The following is a 14,857-nucleotide window of genomic DNA, read 5'->3' as shown; positions in this document are numbered from 1 at the left end:
GGGAAAGTCTTTGAAACTAGCATTGTTTAAGACCAGTAACCCGTGAGAAAGGGGACTTCTCTGTAAACTAGCCATTCCAAAAACAAACAGAGGCCGCAGTACGAGTGAGGGAGACAGGGGTTTTTGTACCCGGGCTATGTATTGACCAGCCAATCCTGGATTGGCTGGGGGGGCACCATGACTGCTCGCCCAGTCGCCCTGTGCAACCCCGGGTGCTGGGGCCCGCACCCTGGTCCTCTCTCTAAGGGGAAATTCACAGGGAATCAATCTGCGCATGCGCGGGCTAGTTTCTGCCCATAAATCCACTTGCGCAGCTGCAGCAGGCCCATTCCCTCCTCTGCGCACTCCGGAAAAGTCGGGTGTCTCCCGGATTCCCGGCCGGCAGGTAGCGAGCGCGATTATTTCAATATTTGTTGTATTTGTATTTTCGTGACGACATGGTGGGTCCATGGGGCTTAGTGGGGCTACGCCCCTACGCCCCAATGGACGCACCTCGCCTGATGTCTATGTTTGTACCAGATAGTCCGAAAGCTGGATAGACTTAATCAAAATTAAAGGTGGCCCCATATACGTGCTGTACTTTCAGAACTTTTTTCTGGCTGCACAAGCCTCCATTGTAATTTCATAAATGTGTACTCTGCCAGGACGTGCAGAATCTAGCATTTTGAATCATGGTGCGTTAAGTATGAACGACATGGGACATCATTATATTTCAAACATTAATACAATCACAATTCAGACTCCTACAGTATGTTTTGTGGGTCTCCAGGCTTTTCCAGATCATGCAGACGTGTTCGGTGGGATTATTTAGTGTCTGCCTTTACATATACCACCCTGTTAAGAAAGCAAAAATGTATCTTTACCTCGTAGATGTGACACTCGTAGGCAAATCTGCCTTTTTATACCAACGCCACTTGCTTGTTGAGTCTGTGACCATGTATTTAAAAGGAAAAAACACAATTACATGCCCTACAATACAAACTTCTGCAGGCAGAAAAAAACATAAGGAGTGTGAGTCTCATAAATTGAGGCTTTGAACCCGTGCCAAACAGACTGATTTTGCTGGTTTCATAGTGTGCAGGATTAGTGCACATATTGCATCACGTTCCTACCCGTATGTAGTTGTAGTCCTTGTTTAGCAGTTGTAATTCTTAGCGCTCTAGTGACATTTGAGCTGGTGATATTCTCTTTGAGACTGAATGTTATGACATCCTTTTACTATAAGGGAGCTCAGTAGTTTGTACCACTGTTTACCAGACGTGTCCATAATCTGGGCCTCACAGGTTGAAATCCTGGAAGGGCCCTCTCTGCCTTTCTATAATCCGAGCTAAAGAAAATGATTGCTACTCTATTGTAGCATTTATATAGGTTTTAATTCTAAAAATCATAAATTGCACACTGAGGAATGGATGGTTCAGCCTTGAGAGTTCATTTAACAGTATGTATTCTTGGAATATTATTTTTGGTTTATTTTACTAGGCTTGTTAAGTGATCAGCATGGTTTTGCTGATGTTATTGTTAGCAGGTCATACATTCGCAGAGAACAAATACAATTTTTGGAATTCTGTGTGCTTGTGTGTGCCTCTGTATGGGGAAGTTATAGGGGACTGACAATCCAATAACATAACTACCAAGTGGCTTTGTGTCTTATTTGACTGATATCTTTGGTCAGTCCTGGATTCTTATCCAAGATCACTTTGCATTCTGAACCGTTTTATGGTAATTTCTAAATCATTACATTGCACTAAAGCGAATAGTTTGTGATCTTCGTGTGATTGTGTGGCCATAACGGCTTTATTCCACTCATGGTGAAGTGTCACTCATAATACATTAACATGACACATATAAGCCACCAAAAACCATGCAAATGTGCTTGTCCCGCACAGGGAAGCTGAAAACTTGGCAACTATTTATTCTCACCATTCTTTCTGCTCCCCCCCCCCCCCTCTTTCTTCCTGACCCTCGCCTGACCACGGGTAAAGGACGGCTTTCCAGTGAACTTGTCGCGTCGTGCTACGTGGAGATAACAGAAAGTTGCCCATTGAGTTGGTTGGTTGCGCAGCCTGTCGCTACACGCCGCGTGCTGTTAGCTGAGCTCGTACACAAATATAGTGCCAGAGAGTGAAACCCGGGGCGTGCCAGTATCAAGCGTCATGGCATATGGTGGCACTCTTAATGATGACTCCGTGGGCTGGACCACCCCGCTGTTGAGAGGCCGTTCTTTTTTTACCCGAAGGGTGTTTGTAATAGGAAGGCCACCCATTGCTGACAAAAGAATACCAACTCTTAATCCCGAACAACCACGTGTTTAGCGCACCTTTATCTTTCATTTCTTTAGCAAGCTATCTGGTTATCGGAAGTCACTAGCCAAGTGATTCTATGCTTCAAATTAATCGCAGGACAAATATTGTATTACTTTGAATCTAGAAACAGGTCCCCAGAGACTGCATTGTTCAGCTGTATGTGCAAGGTGAAAAAAAATGGTGTTCATTTGGCCGACTGAAAATATTAACTACGTTATACCCAATAGCTGCCAGGAACAATTCACTAGGAACCTTGCTGACTTTGTTTTAATTGATTTTCTTTGTCTTCAGCTCTCGTGATTCCATTTACACTGACAGAGTGTTCGTTAAATGCAAAAAGGAAATTATTTGGCAGATTTTTAACCGCCATATGTGTTCCTCAGTATTTATCATGAGTCTGCCCGTTTGGTTTCTTGTTGGCTTTGCATATTCCGCTGGTATTTAAGGAGCGAGTACACTGCAGTTTTAGTGAGCACCATGAAGCCGCCATATTTGCAATGATGCAGGCAGACTCAATTCATGCATCTCAGTGGTGGAGCTCATTTATTTTCCATTTAAGGTATGCACAACATCCGACATAAATCGAACGCATAGCAGCGCCCAAGCTGTCAATAATGCACCTATCACAATAGTTTTCTTAATCCAATTGTTTTCTTTCTGTTTTTCCTCGGCTGCATGCACGACCAGTAGTAATGTCAAGATAAGCTACCTGGGGCGGCTCCTCCGTTATGGCGGTGCGATTAAAAAATATATATCTTCACCCCTAGGGTCATTCCCTTCTACAATCACTGCAAGCCTTCTTCTTTACTGCCCTATACTTAACATACATAGTGTGGTTGACTTCACGGAGTGCTGCAACATGATCAGTCACTATACAGCTTTGCCCTCTATGGGGAGTTTTGGAGGCTCCAGTGCTGTCAGTCATGCTGTTTGTGGGCGTGGAGCTCTGTCATTGGCTGTGCTGGCTGTCACTTCGGGAGCAGTGCTACTTACTACATGTTTGGCTGTACCTAAGAGCTGCTCAGGCCTGGACCTTCCGATTGCTCTTGCCTGAGTATCATGCCTGCAAGCTACTTACTTCAAGCTGGCAAGCTGCCAGTGGCTCGTGAGCATGTTGTTGGTGTCTCTTGTTCCATATATATTAACCCCTTCGCTGCGGCGACAATTCCGCCGCAGCGCTGGGGGGGGTGGACGAGCGGCGCTCGCATGCTCGTGACGGAGCCGCTCCGTCACGAGCTGCGGTTGCGCTGTGCTCATGGCGGAGCGGTTCCGTCATGGCCCCGCCCGCTCAATAGAACGCGCCGCGCAGGAGCGAAATCAGCGCCGCGCAGGCGCGGCGGCAGGGCCATGACGGAACCGCTCCGTCATGAACACAGCTCAGCCGATGCTCATGACGGAGCGGCTCCGTCATGAGCATGGGAGGGGTTAAAGGAAGAATTCAAATATATCCATTTTGTAAAAAATTATTCCAGCTGGACGTTCTTTCTTTATTGCACCTGTGATAACTGTATTATACTGTATCAAGGTTAATCCTTCACTAATCCCTCCCACTCCTTTAGGTCTCGACCTGCCAATGCGCAAGTGCATTGCAGCTCGAGACATATAGAGGTGGATCAGGAAAGCTTATCAAGGGGCTTTGGCAGGCGGATTACACACAGTGCATGTGCCCGTGCACGTGCCTGCCATTTGCTCCCCGAGCCGCCTCGCATCATCGCATCAGACCCGCCACAGCAATGCCGAGAGCTTCAGATTTCAAAGAAATGCTCTGCTCTCCCCCGCACCCCTCTGCGCAATGCCAGAGCTTGCCACTTCACGCGCTCCGCAGAATCAGCCCTCCCTCGCTCCCCTGCTCCCCCGCCCCTTGAAAGGAAGCCTCGCACACCACCATTTGTCAATCTTACACCACCATCAGACATCAAAGGCTGCTGCTCCCCCGCCCACCCATCCCCCCCACAGCAATTCCGAGAGCTAGATAATTTATGTTGTGACGCCGAGTGTCAGACCGCTTTTGAACACACATTAAATTTGTAAGTCAAATCTAAGTCTTGCTATGCTATATAAGTAAGGCAAGAGTTAATGTACTTTTTATGTGCATTTTCTGAGAACATGAATTGTCAGCGCACTGTCTGCCATGTCCCACTCCTCAAAATTATACCCACTTGATGCATGGAATGCCCTGCTCTTAAAACTGCAAACCAGGCCAGCCACCATAAGCAAGCACCATGAGAGATGTGCACACACCGCAGGGCCAGACACAGCGTTCTATACTTTACAGACACAAGGCGGCGATCAGGCTCTGTGTGCACTCGCAACTTGGGGCAGCACACATTTTACACAAGTTATACACAGAAAAGCTCATATACCCCGCTGGACCTGGCTGCTTCTTTGGCTCCATAGTTTGCTCCGAAGCGGAGTCATTAAATGAGCATTAGGTGCTTTGAGAACCTGAACTTCTTGATACTTAAATACATTTAAGTGGAGCGTACCAACACTTCTCAAGAAAAAAACAAGTTCTTTGGACAGTGTTTCCTAGCAGTTTTATTTATGGTTCCAATTTAAGCGCTGACAATAGGTGTCCTGCAAGGGGTTTTCCTTAACACGCGCTCACTTGTTGTGCGCCTAAGGTGATAAAACCCCATTTTCAATCTGCTTGTAAGTAGTTTTAATTTTGGTAGAGATGGGAAATGAGTCTAATGAAAAATGAGTTGCATACTCTGAATGGCACGTTTTACAGCAAAAATTCTGGATGTCGGGCACAGTACTGAATCAGTGTTTCTCACTAACACGCTAATCATGCTGAAAGGTCGAAATTGCCCGTAACAGACAGAAAATGCCCCAAACCAGCAATTTTGGAATTTTTTTGTCAAATCGAACAATTTATGACTAAAGTAGTATATTGTAGGAAAGTTTCAAAATTACTTGCATGTGCCAAATGAATATTCCATACACCAAAAACTAAATCCTGAGCGAAGTCCTGCCCTCTCTTGAAATGTAATGCATCTGAAACAGTTACAGCAACAGATTTGTCACAGTGAGCAAGAGGGACACGTGCTCCAGATGCCATCCCAAATAAGCAAACCACACAAATGTATGGCCTAACGTGAGTCGAAGGGAAAGAAAAGTTAATTTTGAGAAGTGTCCTGGGGCACAGCAGCTTCGCTTTTGCTCCCCCGTTATCCCATTGTAACTGTTTCCTCCATATTCTTCATCTCCCACTCCCTTCCCCACTGTCTTCCCCTTCCTTTTTCGCTGTTGTCCCCTCTCCTTGTCTCTCTTTCCCCTTCCTTTTTCGCTGTTGTCCCCTCTCCTTGTCTCTCTTTCCCTATTACCTACCCACTGGTCGTTTCTCTATCTGTCTGTCGTCTGCCCGCCCGACTTTCCAATTCTCTCATTTCCCTCTCTTTCTCTCTCTATCCTATTCTCCACACCATGGCGTCTATGTGTCTCTCTTCACTTTTCTTTTCCATCCTCTGGTTTCACTTCTCTCTCTTGCTCATTTTTTTTCTTCTCACTATCTCTTCTCTCCTTTCTGCTCTCACTATCTCTTCTCTCCTTTCTACACTCATTCTCCTCTTCCACCTCTCTTTCGTACTTGCTGTTTGCCTCACACATTCTCCTCTTTCCCCTCTCACGGCTCGCTCTTAGTTCCACTTCTCTTTCCTTTCTTGCATTTCTCGTTCTCTCATTTCTTTCTCAGTAGTTAAACTTCTTTTGCACCTTATCTCTGTCGTCTCTCTTGTCTCTTTAATCCCTCACCCACCCTCACTCACCCTCACACCCCCTCACCTTCACACCCTCACTCACCCGTAACACCCCCTCACCCTCACTCTCACACACCCTCACCCCCCTCACTCACCCTCTCACCCTCACACCCCCTCACCCTCTCACCCCTCACCCCCACACACCCCCACACACCCCCACACACCCCCACACACCCCCACACACCCCCACACACCCCCACACACCCTCACACACCCTCACACACCCTCACTCACCCTCACACACCCTCACACACCCTCACACACCCTCACTCACCCTCACACACCTTCACACACCCTCACACCCCTTCACTCACCCTCACACCCCTTCACTCACCCTCACACCCCCTCATCCTCACACACCCTCACCCTCACACACCCTCACTTCCACACCCTCACACACCCTCACACCGCCTCACCCCCCTCACCCCCTCACCCTTGCACCCATCACCCACCCTCACCCACCCTCACCAGCATAGCATAACATAACAAAACATAACATAGCATAGCATAGAATAGCATAACAAAACAAAGCATAGGATAGCAAAACAAAACATAGCATAACAAAACATAGCATAGCAAAACACAACAAAGCGTAGCATAGCATAACAAAACACAACATAGCATAACAAAACACAACACAACAAAACATAGCAGAACAAAACATAACATAACATAAAACAAAGCATAGCATAACAAAACATAGCATAACAAAACATAGCATAGCATAACAAAACATAGCATAGCATAACAAAACATAGCATGGCATAACAAAACACAACAAAACACAACATAGCATAGCATAACAAAACACAACATAGCATAGCATAACAAAACAAAGCATAGCATATCAAAACCTAGCATAACAATGCATAGCATAACAAAACATAGCATTACAAAACATAACACAAAGATGTTAATATTTCACTTCTGTTCTTGTTGAGTTAGGTCTTAACTGCTTGACCAAAATTGCCCAGAGAGCAAAGTAAGCTTGAGAGGCCAACCTTCCTTTGAAGACTGAGCTCTCAGTGTCCTGCTTTGTAGGGAACACTCAAATCCATTCTCTACCATTGGTGCCTTCAACTTCATAGACTGGGGGGAAACCTTGAGGCATTTTAAAGAAGAACAAATATAGCAGTTTAGAGCACATGTCATATGTACAGTACAGATAAAACAAGAAGGCAGAGCATGGTGGCAAATTAAATTAAAAAACAACCAAGAGTGGGCACCAAACAAATAGGTAAAGGAATTTTCAGACGTTTTTGAGAAATGTATAATGCGAGTTTGTGTATCTGTGTGTGTGTGTGTGTGTGTGTGTATATGTATTGTTTAGCTGTATATTTAGAATATATATTAATCGTTTTTTCTACATTGCCAGTCAGTCTTTTTCTTGAGTGTTGTGGTTATTGAAATCATTTGTCCTACAGGGACAAATTATTGTAGGAAAAGATGAGGTGTTTTTGAGTTTTGTTCCTGAGCCTGAAATAGAACTGAGGTGGCCTCAGAACTGTGACATCTCCTTGGAGTGCCGTCTTCTATTTTCTGCGCGGGGGTTGTGGTCATGGGTGGTCCCAAAACTGATGTTATTCTTCGCCTCTTGCAGGAGAATATTTTTCTTACAAAGGGAAAACAAAATGCAGCTTGGTAATTTTTGTCCCTGGGTCGCTTGTCTTCCAATTACAGTATCTAAGAAAATCTTATAGCATAGATAATGTCTGAGCTGTTGTGACCTTTTTGTTTGACCTACCTGGCTCAGTCTCTGATAGGGCAACAGTTCTGCTCACCTGTATATCCATTATGTATTTATACAAGAAATGTGAGGGGAAATGGTGTTCTTCGGCTCACTGAACAGCAACTCACAATTTTGGCATTAAGTGGGTTGTTCTTGCAATGCTACAGCACACTGGCTTTCATGGCCATGGTATATGGTATGCAACACTGCCAATTTCCCTGCCAGTACCACTCGGCGACCAAATCCATTTCAACATATGCATGTAGCAAATGTCACAAGGAACAGAGTCAGGGGATAACATAACCTGCCACCACCTTCCTGTATCAAGGATAAAAAGTATGGGAGTACAGGCGTAGTTGCAACCCAGAGGTAAAGAGGCTAATTCTGCGATGTCCTATGTTGGGCAGCACATGGACTGGCATGGTGAGAACAATAGTAGGTGACTTTTGAGTCATTATGCTGAATACTGGGGTTCACTGGCATGCAGCCTGCTTAGTCTTGATTCTTCCTCTTGCTTCTTTCTTACACCACCCTACACTTCCTATCTCCTTGTCGACGCCGCCTCTCCTGACATCTCCTCCTTCACATAACCTCGACCAACCCCAGTTCTGGACCGGACTGCGCAATCGCCATCCCCAATGGCTACAAAATGAACCGCAAGAACTGCACCGACCGACCAGATGTAGGCATCGCCATCGTCAACAAGAAAATCCTCCGAATGACCACGCACTCAAACGACCCAATGACAACTATGGAACATCTCCACTTCCAGGTCCAGACCAACCCCAAGAACTCCCTCCATGGCACCCTCGTCTACAGGCTCCCCACCTGCTGTTCACTGATGCCACAGTAGACCTCATCGCGTCCCAGGCTCTTGCATCCACCGAGTACATCCTACTGAGGGACCTCAACTTCCACCTAGACAATCCCAGTGACCAGAACACCGCCTCCCTACTGGAGAACCTCGCCAACATCTGACTCAAGTAGCTAGTGAAACCGACCCACAGAGCCGGACACACCCAGTTTCTCTGTCAGCTGGAACATCACCTACAGGCACACCACGAGCTCCTCTGGATCGACTACCACCGAGTGCATCTCGCCTTCGCCACGCCCATTGTACGCCATCGCCCTCATCACACCCCTCCGCCCCTGTCGCAGATAGAACTAAGCCACCGAAGAACATCTCATTGATTTCATCGGCAAAACCACCCTGCCGACACCAAAGAGGCCAACTACATAGCTCGCAACCTTCACTGATGGATCTCCAAATGCGCCGACATTCTGGCACCCCTCAAGAAGACAATGGGCAAGTAACCCTCCACGAAAGCCAGCTGGTTCACTCTCGCCCTCCTCGGTGCCAGACACACCTGCTGACGACTCGTGAAGAGATGGAGGAACAGCAAAACCACAGAAACCCACGCAACCATCAAATTCACCGTCAACACACACCACCTTCTCCTCAAAACCACAAAAAATGCCTTCCAAGACAGAATAAATGACAATGAAGACAACAGCAAAGAATTTTTCGCCATTGTCAAGGAGTTCGCCTGGCCCAACAGCGAGACCACAGACGTCCCACCCTTCCAATATCTCTTCAACAAACCTGGCACCTTCTTCCACTAGAGGATCAGGCAGATCTACACCTGCTTCGACATCCAAGACCCTGCCACCATAGCCCACCTCCAAACAAGCAACCATGCCGCACCCCAACAGATAGTGCACAACTGGACACCGCTCACCATAGACGACACACTCAAGACCATGAAGAGCATCCACTCAAGATCTCCATCAGATCCCTGCCCGTACCACATCTTCCACTGAGCAGCTGCCTCCATCGACCCCCCCCCCTCCCCCCAGCTTCGCCGCACCATCAACTTCTCCATCGAAACTTCCATCTACCCAGACGACTGGAAACACGCCAAAATCAAACCCCTGCCACAGAAACAGTCCACGGATCCAACAGACCTCAAGAACTCCTACCCTTCCAGCCCAGGTCATTGAGAAAGCCATCAATACCCAACTCTCCAAGTTCATTGAAGAGAATCATGTTCTGGACACCTCCCAATTGGACTTCCGAAGCAACCACTGCTCAGAGACTGCACTTCTCGCCACCACCTACGACATCCACTCCTTTCTTGATTGGGGAGAAACTGCAGCCCTCATCTTACTGGACCTCTCAGCCGCCTTTGACAGCATCTTCCTCCGCACCCTAATCACGAGCCTCCACGACACCGGCATCTGCGACAAGGCACTGGACTGGATCCACTCCTTCCTGACCGTCCGAACACAGCGAGTCAGACTACCCCCAATCCTCTCAGAACCTACAGAGATAGTCTGCGATGTGCCCCAGGTCTCCTCCCTGAGCCCCACCCTCTTCAACATCTGCATGGCCCCCCTTGCAGCCATTGTCAGAAGCCATGGACTCAACACGGTCTCCTACTCCGACAACACCCAGCTGATCATTTCCCTCACTAACTAATCCACAACCGCCAGAACCAACTATTACAACGGAATAAAGGCAGTCGCTACCTGAATGCAAGACAGCTGCCTCAAGCTCAACTCAGACAACACTGGAGTACTCATCCTGGGACCCACCCCCTCAGCCTGGGATGACTCCTGGTGGCCCCCCGCACTAGGAACCCTTCCCACCCCTACCAACCAACCATGCAACCTTGGCATCATACTGGAATCATCGCTCTCAATGAACTACCAAATCAGCGCAGTGTTCTCATCCTGTTTCCACACGCTCTGCCTACTTCGAGAGAATTTCAGATGGCTCCCCACAGAATCCATTAAGACGGTTACACCACGCACTCATCACCAGTAAACTGGACTACGGCAACGTATTCTATGCTGGCAACACCCAGAAACAACTCGGGAAACTACAGAATGTCCAAAACGCTGCAGCCAGACTTGTCCTCGACATCCTCCACCGCAACCACATGACACAACACCTCCAACAACTCCACTGGCTCCCTATCAACAAGAGAATCACATTCAAGCTCCTCACACATGCCGACAAAGCTCTCCACAACGCAGGACCAGAATATCTGAACCATCGCCTCGCCTTCCACACACCTGCTAGACAACTCTGCTCCGCCCAACTCGCTCTGGCCTCTGTTCCACAGATCAACAAGACCAGAACCGGAGGAAGATCCTTCTCCTAGCTCGCCGACAAGACCTGGAACACCCTGCCCTTCCACCTCAGGCAATCCACGTCATTGACACAGTTCAGAAAGGACCTCAAGACCTGGCTCTTCAATTGACCCTCACGGGTGAGTAGCCACGCTTTACAAACTCCTGATTGATTTATTGATTGATCTCTTCACTCTTACATGTTCTTTTCCAACCCTGAGTTTACCCTTTAATGTTTTCTATGTCAATGTTTTCTTGACCTTCTTGTCCTCCCTCTTACTACATTTAATGCCTTTATTTCTGTTGATCTGGATCGAAGTTTGATGATGAAAAATAAGTCCTGGTACCCAAACATATTTGCCAGTGTGCACCGCCTGCACAAATGAAGCAATGCTTGCACTGATATTGCAGACTCCCCTGTTTTTAAGGTGGATTAGGGCTGCAGTGCCATGGGTAGTGGCCTCCACGATGAGAAGTTGTCATTTACATCTCTTGCTGTGGCAAACATCCTCCCCACTACACTTCTGTTTGGTAGCGCATTTAGGGCCAGATGCATCAAAGGGTTTTCCCCATTCTGTGTCTATGGGAAAATGTGTTCATGCATATGGCACTTTAAGTGGTATCCAGGTCCTGCAAGGAGAAAGCTTGAATGAGTCGTCCTTGGATGTTTAGGCTGAATATGTAGTAACGGAATTCCTGTGTAGCTTGATCATTGACAGAAAATCTCTACCATTAAGCTTTCAACCCCCTACTCAGCTGTCAGCACACGGCCACTTTTCCAGAGCCAAATTCTCCCATGCTGTGCGCTGCCTGCAGCTCGCCTGAAGCTCAACTTTGACTAAAAGTGTTGATTTCACTCCTTTTCGCCTTGTTCCCGTTTAGCGCCAAAGCCTGGCTCGCAGCCTCCCTTTTAGTCTGCTTAGTACACACGCCCGTGTCATGGCTCGCGCACGTGTGATGTGAAGTTAAGGCGCTCAGATATGCTAGTCATTTGTACTGAATAATTGATCAGAAACGGGGCGCCTGGCAGTGTTAATTGCGAGGTGCAGCTGAGCAAATGCCAAAAAAGGAAGCGCCGTTGAGACGTTTCCGGAAGCCTCTGTCAGGTCTTTAGCGGCGAGCAACAGGGTCGGGGCGCTCAGGTGGAATGCGATGGGGATCTTTGGATGTAATGGGTTCTGACTGGGATGTGCCGCGCGCCTCAGTGCATCATTGATTGGCTGATGGCCGGCGGAATCAGCTGTGCTTTCTGCAGCTCGGTGGCCACTTACTGGGAAACCTGTTCTTTTTCTATTAGTTTTAGCACGTTTATCGCCTTGAACTGTAGCCGTGGTCCTTTAAGCAAAACTAGACATCGCAGAAAAAACCGGAGTATTTTTGTGGAATAAACATCTTGTATTGCGTAAGCTTGAAAGCCTGCCCTTGACCCCACAGTCCCATGGACAGGGCCTGCTCTAGATCAACCCCCAGTCACGGTTCGCAGAAGGGCCTCTGCAAGCTGCAGCTCGGCCCCCTGGCCTAGGGGTGGAAGGCGCTATTGAGAGGGGTATTCCTCCTCGGTGTTTGTGTTTTGAAGATAGCGCCTTTGTGTACTGCTGAATCTCCTCTGAGCTGTGCCCTGCACTGCAGTCACATCTTCAGCGTGACCTGAGGTGTTTCATATCCTTTGGTTTGATATCCGGATATTATGGGTACAGCCCTGGTTCATACAGATACTTCCAGTAGCATTTTGCTCTGTGTGTATCAGCTAACAGTCATACTGTTTCGTAAAGGTTGGTCTTTTCTTTTGGTATAATAATACTTGAATTGGCATGCATGAAAGTAAAATATATGAAGGGGACTGGTGGGTCTTTATTTTTTCTCACTGGGAGATTTCTTGTATAAAGATGTCTGGAATTTAGTTTTTATTGCATGTCTTGGAGCTTCTTCCAAACATAGCCATTCCGTTACTGGAGTGGCCTATGCAGATGAGGCAACTCTGGAAGCATGATAATGATATTGGTAACCCTCGTTGCCTGAACCTTCTTTTCCTTGTCCCAGATGTTTATGAATGTGTCCAACCACTTCATGATAGATACATTACACAGCAACACCCCATACAAAGAAAAATACATTTCTATAGGGGGAAGATATAAGCAACCCCCCCTTCTCTCATAATATGTTGTGGTATACGCAGAGAGACCGAGATTTGACTAAGGTGAGGAGGAGAGCTCACTTTCATGATGTAATTCACGCATAACCACCTTATTCATCTTCTTTGTCTCAGTTTTTTATGGAGAGGGTCTGATAAATCAGTAAGAGGTGATTTTATTGACATTGAGATAATATTTTATTCAATGCAAACATTCAGAATATCAATCAGTCGATCAATCACTCAACTTAATTGCTTCAGCTTACAAATGTAAGCCATACAATACACGGTATAACATTCAAGTACGAATTACACATAAAACAGCATACAAAAATAACTGCATTATCGTAAGCATAGGAATATTTAGTGTAATTGGGGGACCCCCGTATATATGCCTAAACATGAAAAGGAAACCTCTAGTTCCTGATAAAAACGAGGTAAAAATGTGCTAGTTCCTTTTACATTAAAGTGGTCCACCCAAGCGTAACAGCTAGCTTGACATACCAACCACAGTTGCAAAAAACTCCTGCTTTAATAAATTTTTAGGGCACAAATTTTGTTTCAGAAGAATTAGTAGATCAACCTAGGCTATCCAACATTATATTGCAATTCTTGAAATAAAAAGTGTTATTTCTAAATAAAATTGAGCAATGTCTTGACCATTGCAGTGATATGGCTACCGATGTTAACTGAGTAAAAATAAGATGCAAATGCCTATTTTTGAAAATAATCCAACCATATTTCTTATCCTGCAGTATTGTAAGATATAATAATGTATGTTAACTACCAGTACAGAGAACCCATAAAGTCCAAAAGCAGAGGTAGAGTGAAATAGCTTCTACGCTTCTGATCAAGTGCCCTTGGTTGTATATTTAACAGGTAATAACAATCTGGTTGCCTTCCAAGCTGCGTAAATATATGAGGATACCTGGTTAAAAATTCAGCCAGAGTCCGTACGCAAGCATGAAGCTAAGGTGTCCTTGCATTGTCTGATTTTGTGGCTGATGAAGAGGAGGTGATAATGTCCTATGGCCTGCAGTGTAAAAGAGCAAAGCCACATAAAATACACAACAGATTCATCGTTCCCAACTACAGGCAGCTGAGCTACTCCCTCCATTGGACCAAGTGCTGGTATACAATTTTACTGGCAAAGTTCCTATTCTAAATCTAATTTAGGGAGCTCTTTTTATGTCTGGATAAAGTTTATCTAAGTAGGGTTTCAACACAGGAAGAGGTTTAAAAATGTGAGGGTGTGCTACCTATTTCCCTTTCAGATGTTCCTTATTATAATCCCAAAGCATCGCTCATATTTAAACCAGAGCTCTGGGCAGCCTATAGAGTTCAACGTGGCAGCTATAATGTTGTACCAGGGTAACTTGGTTGACTCCACACATGACTGTAACTCGCACGCACTTTTCAGATAGTTGCTCAGCTCAGGCTTAATCCAGATTCTAACAGTGTATTATAGGGGTTAGAGTGCTACACATGGATCAACAAAAATAAGTAGTAGCTCATCATGAGAGCATCCATTGGGGACCCTGGACCAAGGTAAAGGAGTCGAAAAAAATGGTTCAGTTCCTATCAGTCCCACGACCTTGTAGCCACCACATCCTGGCGACGACAGCATGTACTTAGTATGCCCCAAGGGGTGGGGTAATTAGTTTGCCACAACATTTATTAGAAAATCTTAATATGGCATTAGCAGATTGACTCAGTGTGGGTTCACTTTTTAAAAAAAAATGAGGAGACCAGGACATTTTACATCAGACTTTATACTCAGATAAAATGGCAATGCCCC

The 14,857-nt window shown here is 46.2% G+C and overlaps 1 protein-coding gene across 1 annotated transcript in view; it reads left to right on the top strand.

The window, feature by feature from the left end:
* Nucleotides 1-14,857, top strand: part of SLC10A7 (solute carrier family 10 member 7) — an 872,524-nt gene that overhangs the window by 490,052 nt on the left and 367,615 nt on the right. The window lies entirely within an intron of this gene.

The sequence above is a fragment of the Lissotriton vulgaris genome, chromosome 3_1 (assembly GCF_964263255.1).
Source record: "Lissotriton vulgaris chromosome 3_1, aLisVul1.2, whole genome shotgun sequence".
Classification (NCBI taxonomy): Eukaryota; Metazoa; Chordata; class Amphibia; order Caudata; family Salamandridae; genus Lissotriton; species Lissotriton vulgaris.
Note: the sequence above shows the minus strand (reverse complement) of the source record. Positions and strands in the feature narration are given on the sequence as shown.